Raw genomic sequence first — 7,566 nt, forward strand, 5'->3', positions numbered from 1 at the left:
ACGACTATTCAATAACAAGTCCTTAGAGCAAGGACAACAACACTGAATGTGATTGATAAATAGTATACTAGTAGTAACATATAAAAATGAAAAAGGCATGTAGGCTACACTGAGAATGGACTATATGGCGAAGTAGCTAGCAGAGCATAGGCGGCGGGTGAGCTTTAGGTTAGGGAAGGCTGTAATCGGAACGTAGCCCCCGCGGAGCGCGACAAATTTGACCTTTTATTTTTGGTTGCACGCAAACTGTCCAGGTTCTGATTTCATATACACACACACACTACTAGGCTATACTACAGCGAGCCCCACTCATTTCATATAGTGCAAATTAATTGTTCAAATGAAGGCATCCAATATGATTAACGGTTCACTGATCATGAAATATGAACTAACTATACAATTGCAATAGTATTAGAAAGGATATATAATAACAACACAACAAGGTTTGTTTCAAATTCAAGGACATTTATTAGAGAATCAAGAGGTTTATTCAGGGAAATGTCATGTGAAATGCGGGTGGTCATGCCGCATCGATTGTGCAAAATACAATAATAAAAAAAAAACGGTATTAAGAAGACATAATGTGCATGATAAAAATAGACATGCTAAATTCCTGAGAAGGCACTGGTTCCTATATACACTATTATACAATATATAATTTTAACTCCGTCATTATACTTATCTAAATAAACTTTCCAAGATGAACCACATCTGTTCCTTGCTTAAAGTGACTTTTACTTTCCTCCTTCCTTTAAGACCAGACATGTAGGTTATTATGAAATACTAATAATAATATCAGTAGTTGCAGTCAATATTGCACATTTTATTTGCAAATTAAATCAGTCACGGGCTGCGCGCGTGAAGCGGTAGTTCTCTTCGCCAGTCTGTCTCTCTTCTCGTCTTTCGTCTATGTTGCTGTAATGGGGCGAGAATGTTTCATTTCTGTTTCATGGTGGTTGTTGCTGTGCTTGCCTCGTATTCTCTCTGGCCTAGAGTGCTGGTGACGACGCTGTCTGCGAGAGCAGCTGGCTGTCTGACGGGGCGCTTGCGTGGTCGTCTCTCATCCCCGCTCTCCGGCCAGCCCGGTGCAGCTTCTAAATTACTTTGTTTATGTCTTGGAAAAATACCGTATATCCATTTTGCTTTTTGAAATTTGACTCAAAATAGTGCGCTGGTGTTCGCTACAAAGCGATCGGCGGGCTGAAATTCAGAACGCAGATGTTTGCTTACTGCGGCCTGCGGGATCAGGATGATCATGTGAATGATGTGATTGGCTACATTATTTAACCTGAGCCTATGCGTGATTGGTTACTGCCTGTACCTGGAATGTTAAACGCTGCCACCAATTGACACCTTCGTCGTTGACACCTCGGCCAGCCGGCTGCAGCACAAGACACACACAATAGCCAGCAGCCTGTGCACATATTATATACATTTCAAGATTCCCAGCATAACGATTTGGGTAGGCATAGCCCCCCCTAGCCTATATATACCCGCCGCCTATGTAGCAGAGACTGTTAGCTAATCAATCAATCAGCTAGCAGCTAACATCTGCTGGTTACAGCCTCACAGCCAATACAACTTAATTTACTATATAAATATTTGTTCCTTATTCTCACCTGTTATGAAATGGGTAGAGCAGACATACGTAGAATTTGACTTGGGGGACCAGGGTCTGCTTTGGTCGACTCTGGTATGTCATAAATGTATAGATGTAGCAGTACTGTCTATATCTGTATGTCATGTATGTCATAAATGTCACTATGAATTGAAAATGGGGGACCCTGATGTAAACAAGACGAAAGTCTTTCTCTGGTCTGCATCCCCTTAACAATGTATTGAGCTGTACTGTACTGTACCCATTCTGCAATCTGTTAATAAAGTTTTCAATCAATCAATCAATCAATCAAAACCAGGCGGAACAGTTTCCCCCCACGCTGCAGTTGCCTAGCAACAACAGACAGGAACAAATAAGTCAATAGAATTGACTATCTAACCAACTGAAATATACAGTATTCACAGTATTCACATAAGGTGCAGTATGCATAAGGTGGTGTTATTGTCCTTTTTGGGACACCAGAGTGGATAGATTATTTAACGTTACGAAAAAAGAAAAAAAAAGTAAGCAAGAGATTTGAACTGGGGACCATATGGTCCACAGGCATGGCACTTACCAGTTGAGCTATACAATTTTTCATGAATAGTTTCTGACTAATCCATCATTTACAGTTTTCAAGTGCCAATTTACAATATTATACATGAACTGCTTTTTTTTTTTAATCTGTTTATTACTTGTTTTTTATTATTATTTATTTTCAATTTATGTTCGAAATAAATAAACTCAAGTACAGCTCAATACACACAATTGTTAAGGGGATGCAGACCAGAGAAAGACTTCCGTCTTGTTTACATCAGGGTCCCCCATTTTCAATTCATCATAAATGTACAGTTCCCTCCCCCTTGTATATATTTACTGTATGTCACAAATGTAACAGTACTGCATGGTCTGCATCCCCTTAACAATTGTGTGTATTGAGCTGTACTGTACCCATTCTGCAATCTGTTAATAAAGTTTTCAATCAATCAATCCGGGCCTGTGGCGGTCACGTGTACCCATTCTGCAATCTGTTAATAAAGTTTTCAATCAATCAATCAATCCCGCAGTGCAATACTCCAATTCAGCCATTGGGTGGGACGGTCACGTGACCCAAATCAGCCAATGCCCGCAGTGCAATACTCCAATTCAGCCATTGGGTGGGACGGTCACGTGACCCAAATCAGCCAATGGAAGCGAGGGTCCTTAACGTGTAGGTCCTCAGAGTGTGGGTCCTGAGAGTGTGGGTGCTGTCTGCCTGCAGCTGGATGCATCTCACTAATGGGGCTTTAATTCGAATTTGAATTGTATTAAAAAATATGCACAACCAAGCCACTAGAGGTCGCCAAAGTGCAGGTGGGCAAATCGTCCTCAAGAGGGCCCACATGTGGGCCTCCACCTGATAAGTGGGTTTAACATTGGCCTATATTCTACGATTACAGAATGCCAAGGAGAGAAAGAAATCGGAAGAATATTAAAAAGCAGCTGAAAATGCTTCTCTTTGAAAAATTGGGTCCAAAGCAACAATAGTAAGGGAGGAGATAAGGATACAGGTATGTATTTGTAAGTCTGCACTACTAGATACATGTACAAGCTTGCGTCACAGAGCCATAGTTTGGATTATAACTGAGAATCTGGTGCTAATGTGATGCCCACTAGAAGTGGTATCACGTTAATATCTTTAGATAATGTGTCAAAACAGTGTGAACATACTGGTACAGGATTACCTCCATCAGAAACAAGGTAGAACAGTCATATTATATTTAATGGGAGACATTAACATACTTTGGTCAATAGGTGGCAGTATAGGACTTGTGTTTAGTGGCTTCGCCTTCCAGGGAACCGTACCTTGCTGTTTAGGGACACACGAGGCGAGCTGAGTCTCACAACCAGGAGGACTCAGAACCAGTAACACCATGTCTGCGCCTCCCTTTGTCAAATGACTAACTACAACCTGTTTCATAGGTGGGTAATATACTACAAAACACACATAAAGGTTAACAAGGATACATGCAATGTCGAGGGTCCAATGAAGTGACTATTGTTGATGTTTGAGTCAAGTTTAAGAAGTTTAAGACGACAAGTAACGTGGTTTAGAAGTTGACCGTCTATTGATGGCGCCGTGTCTCGTGGTACATTTAAATAGTGTTGAAATACAATTGCCCATTAATCACTAACGTGTCGGAGTTAAGTATCTCCAAGGGGATTATAAAGGTTTATGTTTTGAAGTACATACTGTTTGGGTTGAATTGCTGTTTAGTAAATGTGTATATTGTGTACAAGTATTGAAGACGGTTAGAGAGAAATTACTTTAGCTTACACTACCTAGAAGGTAGCTAAACACCGGAGCTGTACCACATGCTCTCTCTCTCTCTCTATCTCTATCCCGCTCTCCGTTAAATGTAAATATAAATCTATTCCCTTGAGTTACACCATGGTCACGGTTTAGCAAATTCCTAGTAAGGCTGAGAACGGCCAGATACATAAATATATATAAATGCACTTTCATTGCACATTTGAGTTTCAATAGAACTTGAGCTGGAACACAAATATGAGTGACACTGAGGTGTTGAGGTATTTCTGTACACTAGAGAATAGTGGATATGACTGATGATAAACGAATGATGATAAAGGTAACAGCTATTGTTGATATAAGGAATTGTTTGACAGACAATGAGAATGACAGTGTTGTTAAAAGAAGACATACGATGGTCTCTTCCAACATGCCTAGACATGCCTAGACAGAGGTTAACAGGAGAATGTTTCCCTTCTCACATGCTTATACTTAAGATGTCAAATATGTATAAAGACATAAGTAATTACAATGTACAGTATATAATACTGGATAACTACATTTGAGAGGAAAATGCTATTAGAGTGAACCAGGGTATCCTAAAAGGGTAGAATGTGTGTTGCAATGATGAATATGCGTTTGAATTAATAACAAGAATGGAATTATAATTGAATGTATTAAAGTAATGTAACTAATTGAACTGAATGATGATACAATGATGATGATGATTGATTGATTATTCTGTTGAATAAATAAACGTTGTTGAAATAGACAACCGGAGAGGACTCAGAACCAGTAACACCATGTCTGCGCCTCCCTTTGTCAAATGACTAACTACAACCTGTTTCATAGGTTAAATATATCTCTGCTATAAGGTGCCATATCCTGGTACCTGTAACACTAACATGGTCAATAATGCTTATTTTTTACAGAAAAATGTGTCTTAAACATTTAAATTTACCAACCATAGACCCTTTTTATTCCAATCAAGGCAAGAGGGCTAGTGGTGGTAGTGCTATATGACATATTATTTTATAATACAATTATAACATTGTAGGCTACAGTATGAATATTATATACAGTACAATTATATTACTATTATAAAACAAATATTATTTGCTCCACCTTAGATAAAGACAGTAAAGACAATGAAGATGGAGATATTCAAGAGGGAAATAATGATATCACGAAGAGAGATGGTGAAGAATTGGAGGAAAGAGAAAATGCAGATGATTCTATGGAGAGAAATTATGAAGAAGTGGAGGAAAGAGAAATGCAGATGATTCTATGGAGAGAAATGATGAAGAAGTTGAGGAAAGAGAATGCAGATGATGCTATGGAGAGAAATGATGATGAACACGGTCATGGAGATGCTAAAGAAAGCGAGGATGAAAATGATGATAGGGAGAGAAATTATTCAAACGACATAACAACAAATAACTTGAATGCTCTCCTGTTGCCATTAAAATATCCCACTGATCCAGCCAGTATCCAGGTACAATATATTAACTTTAATGGAGAGAATGGGGAAGATAGAGAGGGGGGGGGGAGATAGAAAAGAGAATAGGATGAGAGAAGGAGAGGAGAGGACATGAGGAGAGAAGGAGACGAGAGAAGGGGAGTACAGGAGGAGAGAAGGGGAGTACAGGAGGAGAGAAGGAGAGGACATGAGGAGAGTTAGGAGAGAGAAAGGAAGAAGCTCAACAGCACTCAAATGAACTTTAACTGTTAAACTGTTTTATATCCTGTAAAATACTGTATATGTTGTAAATAGCTTTTAAAGAATATGTTCACTATTTATGTGATAGCACACATTTGGAGGCAACTGCTGCATTGCTATCACATCTTTTCTAGCAGCAGGGGTGTATACCTTCCCAAAAATCACTATGAAAGTTAGTCCCCCAAGATGGTACCCGTGGCCCAAATTTGGGGCCCTGGCTCACGGCCTATATCATGCACTCTTCCACTAAATAATCTTCCTTGCCTATATTACTACCTACCTACTATACAAATATGTCTCTACTACTATGCACTCAACACTGCAGCACCCAAGTTTCAACACTGTTTGATGAACATTGTTACTCGGCTGAAAGAGTTGTACCCTTCCTGCTGACTTGTCGTACAGAACTTGTAAGTCGCTTTGGAAAAAGGCGTTCAGCTGAATGACTAAATGTAAATGTAAAAGGTAAATTCACGTTATCCATCAAGTATCCCTCCTATTGGTCTATAAGAGCACGGCTCAGGAGTAACACATTATATGTCACAGGATTAGGCTATATCTGAAATCAATGGTTACTGTAATCTGTTACAGTAAAACAAAATAACTCATGGTAATCACATTGCAGATACTCAATGGTGGAAGAAGTACACAGTTCCTTTACTTAAGTAAAAGTAGAAATACTTCAAATCCAAGATTAATCCAAGAGGAAATAGTACTTGGGTAAAAGTATCCTCCATTCATTCTGGTAAATCTTCCATTCAAAATAATAAAAAAGAGTAAAAGTAGAGAAGTATTTGATATTGAATGTACTATCAAAAGTACACATATTCCAATGTGTTTCATATTCAACCATGGCCTCTAAAGGTTATGTTAAAGTGGTATGTGGTCCAGTTATACTGCTCTGATTAAAGGTTATGTTAAAGTGGTATGTGGTCCAGTTATACTGCTCTGATTAAAGCTAATGTTAAAGTGGTATGTGGTCCAGTTATACTGCTCTGATTAAAGGTTATGTTAAAGTGGTATGTGGTCCAGTTATACTGCTCTGATTAAAGGTTATGTTAAAGTGGTATGTGGTCCAGTTATACTGCTCTGATTAAAGGTTATGTTAAAGTGGTATGTGGTCCAGTTATACTGCTCTGATTAAAGGTCATGTTAAAGTGGTATGTGGTCCAGTTATACTGCTCTGATTAAAGGTTATGTTAAAGTGGTATGTGGTCCAGTTATACTGCTCTGATTAAAGGTTATGTTAAAGTGGTATGTGGTCCAGTTATACTGCTCTGATTAAAGGTTATGTTAAAGTGGTATGTGGTCCAGTTATACTGCTCTGATTAAAGGTTATGTTAAAGTGGTATGTGGTCCAGTTATACTGCTCTGATTAAAGGTTGTGTTAAAGTGGTATGTGGTCCAGTTATACTGCTCTGATTACACCCTCTTGAAGTTAGCAGGCTTCAAATGTGAAAGTACATCTTCATTAATGCCATCATCTACACAAAATATTTTTCGTCAAAGTAACTGATAGGTTCAGCTAAATGTAGTGGAGTAAACAATATTACCTTTGAAATGTAATGGAGTAAAGGTACAAAGTTCCCTAAATTCAAAAGTAACTTGTCAGTGGGTTCATACAAAATATAGAGGAAATGGCTCGCAGAATTGAATCTCTTTAGCAAAGGTTAATCAAACCATGATGGTTGGTGTCTGTCCAGAGTTATGAGGGAGTTGGTGCATTTAAGTAAGTGCTATTGTGAAACCATTAACGTTTACTTACTTTAACGTTAAATTACTTTCATTATTACATCTCTCCTAATCTCATCAATAATCTCTCATCCTGAGCATCACAGATGTAAACAAGACAAAAGTCTTTCTCTGGTCTGCATCCCGTTAACAATTGTGTGTATTGAGCTGTACTGTACTGTACCCATTCTGCAATCTGTTACTGTAATAAAATGTTTCAATCATCAA

Source organism: Notolepis coatsorum, assembly GCF_963971535.1.
Source record: "Notolepis coatsorum genome assembly, chromosome: 5".
NCBI lineage: Eukaryota > Metazoa > Chordata > Actinopteri > Aulopiformes > Paralepididae > Notolepis > Notolepis coatsorum.